The 17,281-nt window shown below is 41.7% G+C and overlaps 1 long non-coding RNA gene across 1 annotated transcript; it reads right to left on the reverse strand.

Moving 5' to 3' along the window:
- Positions 1 to 7,776: 7,776 nt before the first annotated feature.
- On the reverse strand, positions 7,777 to 17,049 carry LOC118314264. Its single transcript, XR_004794626.2, has 3 exons — positions 16,938 to 17,049; positions 10,409 to 10,520; positions 7,777 to 8,948 (listed from the first exon to the last, which is right to left on the reverse strand). It is a non-coding gene; the product is annotated as an uncharacterized LOC118314264 (long non-coding RNA).
- Positions 17,050 to 17,281: the final 232 nt, after the last annotated feature.

Here is a 17,281-nt window from a genome sequence, read left to right on the forward strand (position 1 = left end):
TTTGTGTAGTTGTGCCACATAGGCTATAGCAGCCTATGAGTAAATGTCTTATGAAGCTTTTCAGCTAGGCGAGCCTTGCGGCTCCAGGAATGGCAATGCCATTCGGTTGGTCCACCACTTTGGAACTAATGGATGGTCAACCATCATTTACAGACATTTCGGTCACGACCAAAATATTGACCAAATATCTTTAACACCAGGGACTCTGGCTTTAGTGCTAATTACCAATGCTAACAGTTAACCTGCTCAACTCACAGAGGAGCCTCGTGACATTTGCTGGAGAATAAAGACAAATATTGCTTTTGCAATTTACCCGTGTTTCCGTGCCTGTGTTTGGTTTTCATGTAAACGAGTCGCAAGATATGTGGAACACACCATAGCTCTTTTCTTGATTTTCACTTATCAAATACAGCTTACAACTGTTTGTCAGTGCACTACAGGTCATCACCGGTGGAAAACTGGCTGTGAAGTGGTTGCAACCAGGTAGTTTTACCATAAGGCTGGACGCGGTTCCCCAAAAGTAGGTGTGCGCTCGACAGGAATTTACAGCTCACACAGACATGAGCATATGACACGTGCACTTGTGCTTGAACATGACTGCTACACAGTCAGATAGACTGAGATACTCAAAGATTTCATGCAGATTTGAACCTCTGGTTCAAATGCAAATACACATGCACATGGCTCCATATAGACAGACTGCCCCAAAAAGAAAGCAGAAAGAAGCATACAGTATGTGTGCAGTCAACATACACAGGTACATTTCACGGTACCTGCGTTTTGGTTTTGTGCAAAGCTGGAGAAAGAAGTGTGAATGATGGACACGCACGAACGTTTGTCCTTCTTATTTCATTAACAAGATAGACCTTGTGATGTTGATTTTGACTCTGTGACAACTGACTCTCTAAATACACTGGAGCAACATGACATGCTCAGTAACAGTAACCAAAACAGAGACAAAGTACATCAGAGAATTGAGTGTAGTGTAACACAAAATCTGCATAGGCCTATGTGTCAATACGGACACGAGCATATAACACGTGCACTTGTGCTTGAACATGAGTGTGAACATGTAAGCGAGTGGACACGACCAGTATACATGACCGAGCTGTTATGCAACAGAGCCAAATGACCTCAGTGGCGGCCACACGCAACCTCCCATTCTGCATTACAGCATCAACTGTTGCTGCCACGATGGAGCACGTACAACTGCTCCCTTCGCCCACAAAAATCCTGGCAGGGCTTTGACCTAAATGTATCCTAACTGACAGCTGTTCTGACCAATGAGAACCAGCATTGGTCAAGAACAAAGTTTACGAGCTTGCAGCGGCAATACATTTTCTGATGCTGAGTACTGGATGCAGCTGCAAACATTTACAATCATCATTAATATGAAGCGCTGTGTTCCCCGGCAGCCTCTCAGATTTCTGTGCACACCTGTCCTCAAAAGTTTGCTCTAAAATGAACCTGACCCATGGGCTAATTTTTTATCAGTGAAGAAAACAAGTGGTTATTGCCAATAGAATATTAGATGGAGGGATTTGGTGTGATCAAATGAGGGGATTAGAAAGTAACAGCTATCATTCAACCCTGCATTCTCTCAGCCGTCTTGGTGGTGGAGCTCCGGAACGGCTACTTGTGTAACTGGAACTTTATTAGCTGTCAGATGAGATGACAGCGGTGACAGAGGAGAAAAATAGGGGAAAAGGTGTAGATAGAGTTAGCGGTAAATAGAGAGGTGGGTGTCTTATCTGGACACAAGCCACCTGTCCTGCAGCAAACAAGACATGTTTAATGTAAGCCAAGTTTCCACGTTTTGGGTTTTATATTGTAAATATGCAAGTGCATACACAAAAGCCCATAAACATGCAGAAAAAAAAGCAGGCCAACGAACATTCTGACACGGAGACAAAACACATCAGACGTCTGTATATTTCTTGTTTTTGAATCTATGGGGAACTCTGGAGGACCAAAACAAGTCAAAAGTGTGAACAAGTTTACTTAAGCTCGGAAACTATATGTGATATATATACGTGGTTGGTTTCGAATTCTTGAACATCAGCATAACAACAGTAATTGCCTGTTTTGGGAGGAGCATTTCATTCGATGTTACACAACAGTTGGCACGATAGGAAGTCACAGTGCAAAAACCTACACGTCTGCAGAGTCTCGTAAAAACCCGAGAATAACAAAGAAGGATGTGTGCAAGCAACGTGCATGGCACTGCATTGTCTCACAACTTGCTCTGTGTGGTACAAACATGCACACAGACATGCAACGCGTGCTAAAATAAATGTGCGTGTGTCTGCCAAGGAGGCAACATCCTGCATCATCCTTCAAGCTGTATTTCAACAGTGAAGGTGACTGATACACAATATGCCATATATGTGTTGACGCAAATCCATATATGTAATGTCTGATAATTTTTTGAGGAAAAAAATATGGCAACATATAGGAAATTAAATGCATTTCTTTGTCTTGCCAACTGTTTGTGTAACATCCGATAAAATGCTCATTGAAAGCTCCTCCCAAAATGGGAATTTTTGCTGTTGTTACATTGATGTTGGAGAATTCTGAACCAGCAACAATGTATAAATATCACATATAGTCACGCTGTGACTCTTAATTAATCTCTGTTCATTTTCTTTTTGGGTGGCCGTGTGTGTGTTTGCGCATGGCTGCAGGTGCAGCAGTGGGCGTGGTTTCCCCTCTGCGCACGTGGCTAACTGACAGCCTGCTCGTCATTTTCTCGTCACCAGGCTGCTTATAAGCTGCGGCTTTCCAGAATCGCCCAGTTGTTCTGAAGTCTGTTTGTTTTTATATGAACTCTGATTCAGTCTCCTGTGCCTTGGGATTCACCTGGAAGAATTGGTTGTTCTCCTGGGACCTTGCCTCAACTCAGCTCCGCCAACCTGCCATCCACCTTTGTTGCATTTAATTTTGTGAATGTTTAATTAAACCCCCTTTAAACTGCTTTCCTGGTTCTTGGTCTGCCATTGAGTCCAAACTAGTGCAAACTGTCACAGACTGAGTCCTAAAAGAGTAAAAAGTATAACCTTTGTTTCATTTTCAAGTCAACAGATATACACAAAAAGAATCATTAAGCCTGTCAGCGAGTGCAAGTGAGTACAGTGCCATGTCGCAACTTATATAAGAGCCTGTTGATAAAAATCAAAGTAGGTCACTGTATGTAAAATACCTGACAATGACATAGCTGAGAAAGGTGAGCCATTCCTGAGAAGACATTTCTCTGCACAAATATAAAAAACATTTTTGTCTGCTAACCATTAATGAGACATTAACTAAACTAACTTCCTTCTCATACTTTTGTCTATGCAAATACATTGAATGTCAACACTAAAAGCTCAAGTCAGGATGTCAACCTTAATAACTAAAATCTGTGAAAACATCTTATATGCAACCAGTTTGCCCATAGAAACTGTTTCTGAAAACAATCTCTGAGACTTCGTGACAGAAACAACTCTCAGAAGGCCACAATAATGAGAGGATTCAGCATTTAAAGGGGAGGGAGTGAGCTTCGATCATTCCCAAACCACCGCCTATTTCCAGCCTTGACTCCCGCAGCCACTGTTGTACTCGTGAGCGTTCCCACCGATGTAGACAGGAAATCAGCGGCTCAACGTTCCTGCTCCTCTCGTATGGCGGCTCAGTCAAAAATGTGCCCATCAAAACCATGTGGGGAGCTAAAACAACATTCTCAGGCTGTGGATTGTGATTAACAAAAGGGAACAGGCTATGCAGAGACTGAATGACTTTCATAGGGGATGAAATGCAGGAAATACGGAGACAGTTTTTGACTGTATTGTTTTTTGTGCCCAACAGCGCGATACTATTTTCCTAGCACCATATAAGTTCGATTACATTGAAAACTGTCCAAAAAACTGAAAAGGTTTGTTCAATTATTGTCAGACAACTCAACAAGTTGGCTGTTGGCTGCAATTTTTTTTTTTAAATCCCTTAGTATTAGTTGCAAGGCTTGACATCTCGCAGTTAAGTTACTGAACATTTACACTGCTGAGGGACTAAAGTGTTGGATCATCATTTTTATTTTTATTTTCACCGTGCGAACACTTATTGTGTGACAGTGCCAGTAGTTTACCAAGTCACTCCTTCCTTCTTTGTGATTTCCTTTTCAGTTACACAACAGGCTCTGCAAATGTGTGTCTCTCATGTGCCTCTTTTTAAATGTCTGAAAAAGCTGTGCATTTGAAGAAGAAAAAACACCCATCTAAATAATGTTTTAATAAATAATGTAATAATAAAAAACCACATCCTCTTAATGATATTTAAAGACGATTAAGTGCCGGCATGTTTGCACCTCTGTGCTATGTTTATAATATTCACCAATTAAGTGTAGCAAGAGCCAAGGCATGAACGTTAGTTTAGTCATTAGTAGTGGATCAACAGGCAAAAACACCATCCTTAAAGTCGCACCGCTAATGTTGCTAAAGGATCCTTTGGAAACACTTGGGAGAAAGGTTTCAAACGTTTAATAAATCAGTACAATATGTAAAACTTTGCTTCAAGTTGTCAAATTGTACCTGAACATCTTTATGGCATTTATTAAAATCATGCATGATAGTCATTTTGTTGGTGTTGGAGTGATAATTTTGTTGCTTTATGTGAAAGTTATGAGAAAGAAATAAGTGACCTTACATTATTCTTACATTTAATAGTTTGTTACAATTGATAGTAATTAATAACTAGAGACCTAGTCCAAGTGAAAAAGCCACTGGTTCAAAAATAATTTGATTGATTAGTGCGATATTTATAGCTGCAAACATTGCTTTTCTTTGTGCCAAAGAGATGACATCATCTGATAACCGTCATAAAGAAAAATAAACCCAGTGGGGGGAGAGAAAAAAACACAGCTGAGCCCATAAATAGAGAAACAAGCAGCCTTCCAGTCAAGAGATAAGCCGCTTTTCAGTAAATCCTAATGAAAAGGACTCATGGGGACATAAAGGGAAAAAATCAGAGTGAGATTAGGATGCAGAACGTGGCGTCCTACATCACTGACCTGGGAGTGTAAAGGCTGAGATATAGGGGCAAACATCTGTAGTAAACCTATAAACTACAGATTTAGCACTTTGCATTTGAATCATATTTCTTTATCAGGCAGGTTGTGCTTTTTTATTTATTGAAACTATAAATGACTCAGTGAAATAAACTTCCATAATCAGGGAAAAATCAAATTTTAACTGCAAGAACAAATTTGTATAAGTAAAAGTCTATCAGTTGAAGATTGAAGGTTTTTATGGAGCAGCAAGATACAGGGTGGGTGGTGAACTGGATCTGAGAGACAGGCCGTTCTCTGCCCTCTGCACGTTGGACGCCAGTCACAACAGTGGCTTCCCAGGCAGAGGCCACCCATGAACCTCCATGCAGCACATGCCCCAGCCATGCACATGCACGTGCACGCTGCCATCGCCATGGCCAGACTCTGCGGAAGCTGAGACGTAACCTGATGTGGTCTATGCATATAAGTAATATCACAATCTGCTTGTGCTTTTACACTTTGTGTTCAATAAATCTGTGCGGGAAATTTGAGGACAGCAGAGGTTTACATTGTTTTTCATTTTTGCCTTGTAATAAAGGATCACTGCTTACTTTAAGTTGACAATATGTATCTTTCAATATATTAAGGGATATAATGCTGCAAGTATACTTCATCCAAACCACTTTGTGAATAATAGCATTGGGAAACACTCTTTCTCTCTCCACAACTTTCTGATTTTGGGAAATTTTGGAGGGCAATGTCTGGTGAAAACCAAAAACCAAAACTCCAACATAGGCATGGCCACAATGGTCTGTGATCAGTCAGCTGGGTAGAGGTGAAGGGAGCCAAGGTTTAAAGTAGACTATCCTCTACATTTTAAAATATCATCACATAATGCCCGAGCACTTTCAGCAGCTTAACACTTCAAACAAGACAATAACTAACAAATTAGTCACAAAGCAAATATTTTATTTGAATGTTTTTATTTAACATAAAACAATAATATTGTTTTCAATATTTTCACAGGAATGAGTTTTGGAACTGTATCTTTACTAGAGAACTTCACAAGGCCACAAGGGATGTACTGTGGAGAGGTATGTACAGTTATTTTTGATTGAAAATAAAGCTATATCATAATCTGCACAGCCCACATAACTGTATTCTTATCATGGAGATTTAATCAGTGCAAGCGACATCCAAAACATTATTAAAACCATAATTTATTATTTCTATACAGCCCGCCCACAATAAGGTACAAACGGGAGTAACTACTCGCCCACTGCCATACAGTACAAAGATTGTTCATGCATAGACAAGTTGAACATTTTTAGGATACATTTGAACCCAGCAACTGGAAAATTAAAGGTGACTCTCATCTGAAAATTACTTTCAGTCCCATTTGTGTCTCTTGTTCACACCTGCAGCTCCCAACCATTCCTGACATTTCTTAAATAGCCAGCTTCGGGGCCTTCCACAAACATCCACAGAGCCATCACATTTACAAAACTTTACTTGATTGTTTTAGAGGATCTATCTCCGAGTGTATTGAAAAGCCCCTTGGTGAAAATTGATTTGATGTTGAAACAAAATAAAGGGAGTGGAGCCCAGATCCTTGTCCAAAATAATGACCCTCTCATCCACATTCCCCACCAACGGCCTTATCTGCAGCCTTTTGTCTCTGCAGCTTAGAACCAGGCTGATTTTGGTGACGCATCACTGGTCAGCCAACAGGCGCTCTCTTCGTCGAGGGCTGCATCCTGTTTCCAGCACCACGGAGACACCAAAGTGATTTCTTTCACCCAATGATGTGCACGGGGGAGGCGATGTGGAGGGCGGGAGGGGAGGAGCTTGTGGCGTGGGCAGAGGGGCACGTGGCGCCCAACGAGGTCTCAGCCTGTCACAGAGCATCACATCAGCCTGAGCAGAAATGCGCACCGTCGAAACTCCGGACCTTACAAGAGCATGAGGAGAGCGTGCCGAGAAACAACCGCTTATCTGCCTCAAACCCATCTGATCTTCACCTGCTGAATAAAGTGCCATAACAAAGAAATCTGTTTTGCTCAACCAACATATTACGCTTCTGCCACACCGTCGGATGTACCCCGTTAGTGGGGAATATAAATCCATAAACAGTATGAATGTTCCATGACTATTGTGAGATGACAAAAAAAGGCTGCCATGTAATCAACAGAGAGGACAATAAGCTGTATTTGCCCTTTAATTTACCACCCAGAAACATCACATTAAGGCATATTCACAGGCCAGGCACCAAAATTGTCCCAAATCATATCATATTTCTTTGAAATGTTGAACTTCTGGGGCATTTTGGATACACCTAAAAACAGTCTTCAATAACCCTTCGATCTTTGCTTTCCTCAATGCATAAAGTGGGTAATACGAGATGCGGACAGAAATTATGTCTTAGGTCTACTTGATGAACATGTCCTCCTTATCCCTTTATTGCCATTTTTACTCAAATGCATAGTGCATGAGCTTCGCATTCATTGGCACGCAAACAAGTGAGTCAACATGTGCAACAGCCTGAAAACTTCCTGTTGCGTACAGATGACAACACAGACTCGGATACAGGAAATACTGAGGATCTGCAGCTTCTCACGCCAACCTCGGGACAACTCAGACTCTTCTCAGTTTCTTTGCAAAAATAAAAAACAACAAACACAAGCTAAATGGACTAATACGAGAGAGTATTGTCCGAGCTATAGCAAACTATTAAACATCCAGTGTACGTCTCTTTTAAGAAATTCACAGCTTTATTAAATCATTACAAAATAAAGTAATACATTCATTCATCAATAAAAACAAGAGAGACTGATGAATTTTGCTTTGATTTAAAGTCTGCACACCCATGCGATGTTTAGTTTAGATAAATGTTTGCATTGACATGTAGTCGATACTGCAGGAAGGGTTCTTAACACACTACTTAATTCACAGGACCTAATCAATTCATGTTAAACTGTGTGAAATGCAGAGAAAAACACGTAAAAAGGTAGTGCTTTTAAGTCCCTTTGCAGATCTATTGTAGTATTTAAAAACATTTCAAAACAAGTTTTGTGCAAATAATCTCTCAACCTGACACGTGGCAGATACATTTCACAAGTATATATATATTGACAGTGTGCGAGTACAGCTTCTGATCTGTTCACGGGCTGTAGGTTCTCTTGTGAAGGGAAAGGACAAATAGATAAAATCTAAAAGGGTTAGGTAACCTCAAATTTTCATCCCCTTTAACCGTGTTCTCCACCTGCCAACATTTAAACACAAAGGTACATCTCAATTGCAGCCAGCTTTCCCTTTAAAAGCCTGACTGTTCATATTATTCTACCTTTTCTGGCCAGGCTTTGAGCACTGGCAAAAATTTACACTTACATAAGGGCCCTCTCCTCCCCCCGGACAGCATCTTGCAGGCGTGTACCCTTGTGACGACTAATTGTTAGACCCAGTTGGCAGGCAGCTGCTTTTTGATCACCCACCCAAACCAGTCCATGAAATCAGTCTCACCCACGACCCCATGTGAGCCACAGATCCCTCAAAAGGTCCTGACCACAGAAAATATAGAAAACACTTAGCAGAAGCCCTGAAGTCTCTGCGCATGGTTAGTGAGGGATACCAGAAATTCAGTGTCCGAGTGTGACTATGACTGAGGTGAGAAAAAAGTGCGGTCCCTGAAGACACTGCTGTGGTTCCCGCTTCCTCGCTCCATCTCCTTCACTTCTCATTGGCTCATCCATCTCTTTCAACAATCGAGAGTAGTCAAGTCTCTTCAGGGCGCGGGCCGGACCTGGACCTTCTCCATCATCTGTTTGGCACTGTAGTAGGACAAACCCAGGCCCATGATGGCCAGCATCATGGCGATCTGGTTTACAGCACGGTCTTGTGGCTGCATCTGCACCTCACCAGCAACTTGCCTCTGCGGAGACAATAGAAAAAAACAGGGCAAAGGTCAGGGGTCAGCCAACAGAGCAAACCGTGAGCGATCCAGAACATTGTTCTGAAGAAGATCTTTGTTCCACCGCAATGGCCAAAACAGTTAAAAGCTTAACATTCACCAAATACTTGGTCCCAAGGGGCTTCTTCCTTAAAAGACCACGCAGCCCTCTGCTATGTGATTAAACATTCAGGAGGGGGTGCGGTTGCAGCAAGAGGAGAACGCGAATGTTCTTCAAAGTGAAGTATGGAGAGCAAACCATACGCCCAGAATCAAACAGCACGGACTGTAACATCAGATCATGTCTATACTGTATGTGGAGTCTGAATGTACAGCTCCTCCTCGCTCTCCAGGACTCTATGCAGGGCCTGAAACACCGAGATAGTAATATCAGCACTCAGGTCAGACAGCTGCCCATACATCCCCCCCCTTCATGTAAAGAAAGTATACGATAAACACAATGTCAGATAAGACTTCTGGTGATACTGGTGGGACAAGCTACACTTGTTAACAACATGCTAAAGGAACCCATGGTTATTATTAATGTTTTTAGAACCAAGAGTCAATAAAGAAGCAGATTTAGAAAATAGGTATTTTTCTTTTGCAGTGGTTTAGCTCATTTATCTTGTTGAACTGAAATGCAAATGTACAACAACATACAAGGTAGCTACCTAACTTCGGAATCTGTTCTCAGCATTAAAAAAAAACTGTCAATGTGTTGCGCTGATGTCTCAACCTTTGTCTCCTTACCAAGCCAGCAATTACCTGATTTTAACTTGAGACCTATGTCACACAAACGTTGAAATGTGTCACTTCAAACATCAGAGCTACATTTAAATCAACTCTAAAGTTGCCCATGGTAGTACAAACTCCACCACAATTACTCGGCATTAGCAAATCTAATATCCCTTCGCACCAGTGTGTTTAATCTTTCATAACATCCAGTCAACTTTTCTACGGTCTGTTGAGCAATTGAGTCACTGTAAATCCATACAAAGGGACAGCCATTGTTTTCAAATTAAAAGTAAATATGCGAACAAAAACTTTACACAATGGACGGGGCATATGGAGGATCACTTCTAATTAATGGATTATGATGACAGCAAACGGGAACAAAAGAAACCGAGGGGAAAGTATATCACAATGATTAGTGTCACTCATAATTATACTGGTGATGAAAGCGGATTGTGGGACGTAACAGCACTGGGCCCCAGTTCAGATTAGAACCAGTGTAGAAAGGACGAGTGGACGTTAAAAATACAATTTACAAAAGGAGTAAATTACTTGGCGGTTGAAGAATGAGATAATTTGCTTTTACAAAGCATCCTTCACAGTTAAAAATCAAACCGTGTATGCATCTCATCCATTTTACTGGTACAAACTGAAATTAAGAATTTGATCAATTTAGAGATCATATGTAAAAAGCAGGTGAATCTTTTTACCTGGAGGAGGCGGAAGTATCCAGGAGTCAGTCGGCCCAGTCTGATTATCATTTTTCCTGATGTGGTGTGGTGTGTTGCGGGGTCTGTGGGAAGATCTGGAGGGGCTCAAGACCTGCAAAGCAGAAAATGGGAGAATTCAGTTGGCATCTGCAATGCAATCCAACAGGAAAGTGAATCAATTTTAAAGTTTTCAACACAGACATACATTTGGAAACCTAAAATTTGAAGTGACTGGAAGTTTTCGTCAAACACAGGAAATCTAATATATCTAGCCCAGTCTTGAGGGAGACGGGTCTAGATCCTTCTTATGGTTATTATTATCATCATCAGATACGATCAAGGCCTGTCCAACTTTTAATGAAATTATTGTTGCCAAAGGGGGAAGAACACTGCCGTTGGCTTGCACACAAACAAAAACCCATTTCATCCATGCACGAGGAAGGAACATCTCTTGCCTGAAGCTATGGCACATAACTTCACTGTGTGCAAATCCAATATGATCGCACTGCATAGAAACACAGACACAGTAAGTTCCTATATCATTAACATCTGGAATTACGTTAGATCCGAACCACTTGGCAGATTTTCTCGTTTCTGCTCAGATTTTCCCCTAAACCCCGCACCTGTTATTAAATGATCATGTTTGAACCAGATCTTGAGCAGAGCAACAGAGCCTCTATTCCTGCAGTGTCACAGCCTGACGCAGCAAAGAAAAGGACAATTTCATTAATTCACACATGGACAATTCCATATGTAATTGATCGAGAAAGTGGAGTTTCACATGATTTTTCTTATGGATGGATAGATATCGAACCATGAGTTAAGAACAACACGTACCCAACAAGCAAAGCCCAAAAATCTTACAGTAAAAAAATATATAAATATATATATATATATATATTGGACACAACTGGACTGTCTTTTCTGGTGCAAGGATGGGGAAAAGGCATCCCAGTGGGACTCTGTGCAATACAAGACACAAAACCCTAGGCGTCCGCTTCATCATAAACAACCACAGAAGTCATTTTAAGCAGGGGCATTGATCATTGCATCTGAGATTAGGAGTCCAGGGAAGGTGAGGTGAAGGAACGACAAATGTGAAGCATTAATGTGCCCACCTGGTTGGAGTTACACCCCCCTTGCGAGAAAAAGAAACGCTATCCGAGTCGCTCCTCGTTTAACAAGTCGGACTAACCCATAAAACCAACCCGTGGCTCGGGATTCCTCACCTTCCGAAAAGCCAGCCCCAACTGGCCAACAGGACCCTGACTTCACGGCCACGCCGAAAATCCGAACAGAGGAACTTGAACTACTGAGAGCGTTTCTGCACTGTGCTCCGACTTCTTATACAACCCATGCGCTGATCCAACCAGATCTGCGGTCTTGCCTACAAAGCACACGCCCACTTTCAAACACATACACAATGCTGTCAAAAAGCATTACTCTCAGTGGGTCGGGTTCCCAAACACACCCCTCCCCGGCTCCTTCCAAAACAAGAAATGCCCTTTGTGAACTGTCAGCTATGATCCGCTCATTTGGACAAGACAAGGATAATAGTAATAATACAATAAGATGATTCGCTCTCAAGACAGCATGCATGTCATGTTGTAGGATTACATAACCAGCCTGATGTTTCCTTTTAATCTCAAACTGGGGCAGAAATGAAATGTCATAGACCCCGAGACAAATATCCATGATTAGAAACATGGGACAGTAGGTTCCCCTTTTAATAACATCCATTTATTTCAGTAGAGTGTTGCAATCACCCCAGTCGCTGGATGTGTTATATAAGTAGTTTCCATTTCACTGAACAAATGGTTGCAGTTAGCCAGTGTCTACAACATACAAGTTGCAAGATGGGAAATGCGTAAAAACAACAATAATTTTGCTCAAATTCAATAAAAGTAACTGCAAATCTGGGTCCGATCCGGGCATCTAGTTTCATCGTCAAACAGGAGCCACATAACTCTCATTAACAACAATGAAAGCTCATTATAAGTCTTTTTCGCCACCATGATTATTGATATTGATATTTAAATTGCTTTCGGCCCATTTTATGCAGGTAAAATTAAGAGTTTACAGTGGTTACCTGAGGCCCTTGTGAAACCACTTTCCAGGGATCCATTGGCAATGTAACTGTAGACTTTCCAACAGGCTGGATACCAGCAATGTGCCACGCTGCCAGATGCTATGATTAGATTTAGAACCAGTGCTGTGGGCTTGTTTTCAACCAAGTTATTATATGACAACACAGCAAATGGTTTTGATTCATCCACACAACAACAGACACCCGTTTTCTCCTAATCCCCATTGTGGAATGTACGTGGTGCCATCCTTTGGATATTTGTTTTACTTGTTTCATGGACTTTATTACAACTCGAGATCAGAACAACATTTGGGTTCTTTTAGACAACTATTTGCTCAATTGTAAGTAGAATGCATTGCAGCAGGAGATTTAAAACAAATATTAAAATCTTTTACTTAAAAAGACATTGACTCTGCCATCATCTTCTTATCAGCCAAATGGTTGTCTGTGCAACTTCTACAGATAGTATAAATGGCTTGGCCCTGATGGCAAACAGAGCTCACTCACTGCATGTCAGCTCAGGTATCCGCTGCTAAGAACTAGTACAGCAGGGATTGGGAAACTTTGGAAAGGATGGCAATGCCCCCATCTATGGGTCATGGGGGTTCATTGAATAGTTTGACGAGTATGGAAATAATGTGAATCATATGCTGTGGCATTCACAGTCACTTGATCTCAACACAGTTGAAAACCTACAGGAGATTTTGGACTGAAGTGTCAGAGATTGCTTTCCTCCACCATCAAAACACAAATGATGGAATCTCTTCTGGAAGAATTGTGTTTCATCCACTCCATACTTGTTTTTTTCCCCCTTTAATTTGTCACCCGTCTGTGTCACACTGACTTATCTACTGTGATAGTTGGCACAGCTTCTCTTCGGCAAGGTGTCTGCTTGCCTTTTTAGTTTGGCCCACGTCTCATCTGCTAACATGTACGAGGCAGGTTTTATTACCCATACTGCAGCCAGCCAGTGGGGGCCAATCAAAATATTCAGGATGCACTTTTGGGGAGCCTTCTTGTCCATCTTAATATACAGTCTGTAGGCCTTGCTGATCATCACTGGCGAAACAGCTACACAGCTTGTACATAAAGTACCAGATTTGGAAGTGTTAAAATGTGTTCTTCCAAATACATAAACTTGCATAGAAACTGTTGAATCAGTATTGTCACAACTGTAGCAATCTCATATTCATTTTGTTGGAAAAATTTGGAGACTTAATCACTAATTTTGTTGAAGTGAAACAAAGCTGACGACCTTTAATAGTCTGCCAATCTCAAGTGTTTAAGAGTATATCACAGATACAATCTCAGCGGCTGCTCAAAAGATGTGAACAGTTCAGGGAGCATAGCAGAAAATACTGGCAGGTTATTGAGGAGTGGTTCACTTCATGCTTCGGCGTGAGTCCAGGTGAATCACCTGCGTACTACTCAGGTTTATCTGAGGGCTTAAAAAGCAAGTGGGCGTTTTCCACATTTGTGTGTCACTTTTGGCCACGTTTCATAATACTGTCTGCATACAGGTTCAATGAGTTGAATGTGGCAGAAAGCAGGTGGAATCTAGGACTCGTGCCAAAATAATGGCATAATGCGAGAAACAGCATCCTTCAGATTTTTTTGCCAAATATAAACTTTCCTTCATTTTCAGAAACACAAAACTGATCTTGATCTGACTTGAAGGTTTAAAAAAAAAAGCAGGAGAAACCCCCCCCAAAAAATGCCATTTCATCACATGGGCACTAAGCAGAATGCAATGAAAACAAAAAGAGAGTGGGAGGTCTGAAATAATTAATCTCTCCCACACAGTTATTTTAAAAAAGAAAAAAAATCATTGATGAATGTCAATCAGAATCAACGTAAAGTGTGGATGGGACTTGTAAACATTGCTGGGTACACCGTGTACTTTACACTCAACAGCCAATGAAATCCAGTCAGCGCTCCCTTCCTCTCTCGGTCCTGCCTTCCCATGTCACTTCGCTCCCCCTCCGCAGTCCGTCTGCCTCCAGCAGAGGATCTCATGCGAGAGGCAGCAGCACGCATAGTAAAAATCTCCAGCCGGCCAACAGTAGCTCAGGATTACATTATCATCAACCTCAGTGTCGTCATGCAGACACGCCACTCCTCCTTCTGGGCATTCTCCATGACTGTGGCATACACGGCTGTTGCCATGGCTGCTCTGTGTCACCAGAGTGGTTTGCTATGCTCTCTATCTGTACAAGCTTGTATTGCAACGTTGCAACTGGCGACTACTGAACAGGATCAGAGACTGTTTATAAAATGGAAGAAGTCGCGGGGTCAGGAAAATGCAGCCAATGTAGAAGTGCCTGAGACCTGTGTTCTCTGGAATGACCAGCAGAGGGCGACTCCACTGGAGTGAAAGAAGTCTGTCTGAATATGACCATCTGTCTCACTTGATTTATAACATCAGTAAACATTTTCCTGAGGAGTTTATGGTCCCGATCTCTAGTTTCATGTCTTCTCCATTACCGCATGATGTCAATTTCGTAAAATGTGGTCTTATTTGGAGTAAATTAGACGATTAAGCACTGTTTGCATTGCAGCATGGATACATTATGATTGACAGCTGGTACCATCCAATCAGTGCATGGTTGCAGGTGTAGGTGGGCGCGCAGTGGACAAATTCTCAGTCTGGTTGCAAAAACCACTTGAACAGAACCCGATTTAATGTCTATTTATAATGAACTGATTTCTGAACAAATGTCCATCACTGCACAAACATAGTATAAATACATGTATGGATCCAAAGAAACCCCCGACAATTGGTGCCAATATAATTCTGCTATTCGTGATTATCTTCCAAGATTATTTTCAAGAGCCCAAAGTGACATCTTCTTATTGCCTATCTCTGAAACACTATGCATTTCCATTTTGGGTCAGCCATGTGAAAAGGCACTTTGAGGTTCAATATCTAGGTTCAGGCAGACATACAGTAGTCAAGGTGAACACGACAGTCGCACTCAAGATGTGACCTCCCTTTTTTATCCCCAGCTGTGAAAGAGCTGACATGGCTGAAGCACAGAAACAATAGGAAAAACTTTTTTGGGGGCGAGTCACAGATTGAGGGAGGATTTGTCCATTGACACAGAGCCACCACATCTCAAGCTTGTTAATTAGCATTATGCTAAACGGTTTTCCCACCTATTGTTACAAAGCCACTGACCTACTGGGTGTAAATCTAATCAAGGAGGAAAAAGCCCCCACCCCCCAAAAAAAGAACAATCCTGACTCTAAAGTCAACATTGCAATATACAGTTGACAAAAGAAAAGAAGCTGGAAAGTTCTCATTCTTGACTTTGCGTCTCCAAAAATGCCTTTGTGTTGATTAAAAAAGGCTTGAGATATCCCCAAAAAAATGAATTTGCCAGGGTTAGAAATTAAAATTGAATCTGCTTTGAACTGTATCTTTTCACCTTGATTCTCGTTGGCTCACTTGCGAGAAAAACCCGAGAGTTGGGCAATGTATTTCCCCCAGAGCGTGCCAGGGGACACAATGTACAGATGACATGCCATGCACAAGAGGACAACGTATTTAGGTCAAATGTGCACCAACTGGCAGCAGGGTTGAACTGCACTCACACTTAAAAAAATATATAAAGCCCCTTAATCTCCAGTGAAATTATTAAAAAGAAAGTACACAAAGGCCAAGAGCCTGTCCTGGTATATCACCACTGAATGAACAGCAACAATGGGGAGAAACACTCCCTGCCTGATAGCTGCCAGGCTCATTTCTTTACATGGACAAGAGAGAAAAAAAAACATATATGTATCTCTATCATCTCAAAATGCAATTTGATCACATCCAAAAAGCCTAAATGGCACATTTCTAATCTTAATTAGTCCGCTGCGTTATGTGCTACAAATTAAATATGAATATATACTTTTAGGACATATTTTGAGCTTTAATTGTGCAAATTGAAAAGCCAAATCGTCTGACATCGTTATTTATTTATTCATTCATTCATTAATCAATAATTCGATTACGCCCCAAAACGTGTTGAATCCCGACAGTTTCAATGACTTCTTTTCTATTTTTAAAACCTCCGACTAAAACGATTTTCTCTCACAACCAACAATCTAGAACACAAACATTTTGAGCTTGAATTTTTCCCTATAAAAGACAGCATTTACTATTTGTTTCGTAAAAAAAACAACACAAAATCAAGTGTCTGTGTACACGTGGAGAAAAAAAATGTAATAACATTTTGGGTCTAATCTCAGCTTCAAAATTTAGAAAGTAAAGTTGTCCACCAGCATCAGCTTCCTTTCTTTTCTCTTTTTTTCTTTTACACACCGGAGGTTTTTTTCTTCCTCGCAGGATTACTTCCCGTTGTTTGTTTGTTTCAGGCCCAACTGTTTCAGTACAGAGTAAAACAAAAATGAAAAAATGAAAAGAAGAAGAAGAAGAAGAAGAAGCTGTGGTCTCACCTGCAGCTGCTCTGGTGTCGGGAGTCCTGTTCCTTCTTGGAGGAAGCGCTGGGAGAAGCTTCAGCCCAACGCCGCCTGTGAAGTCCTCACAGGACGCCGGGACATGTTCTATAGGGGAGGGGGCGGGGCCCGGGGGGCGGGGGCGGGGCCCGGGGGGTGGGAGGCTGGGCCCGGGGCCCGGGTGGGGCCCGTCAGAGTCCTGCAGCACACAAAGCATGGCCTGTGCTCGCGTCTCGAGTGTTGCTGTATGTGTTTCAGCCACGAAACATCTGAACACGTGTAGGTCACCTGTATGTGCCACTCGTCGCTGTGAACGTGTCGTTTCAAATTAGAATCGAGCATGA

Source organism: Scophthalmus maximus, chromosome 1 (assembly GCF_022379125.1).
Source record: "Scophthalmus maximus strain ysfricsl-2021 chromosome 1, ASM2237912v1, whole genome shotgun sequence".
In the NCBI taxonomy this organism is placed as follows: domain Eukaryota; kingdom Metazoa; phylum Chordata; class Actinopteri; order Pleuronectiformes; family Scophthalmidae; genus Scophthalmus; species Scophthalmus maximus.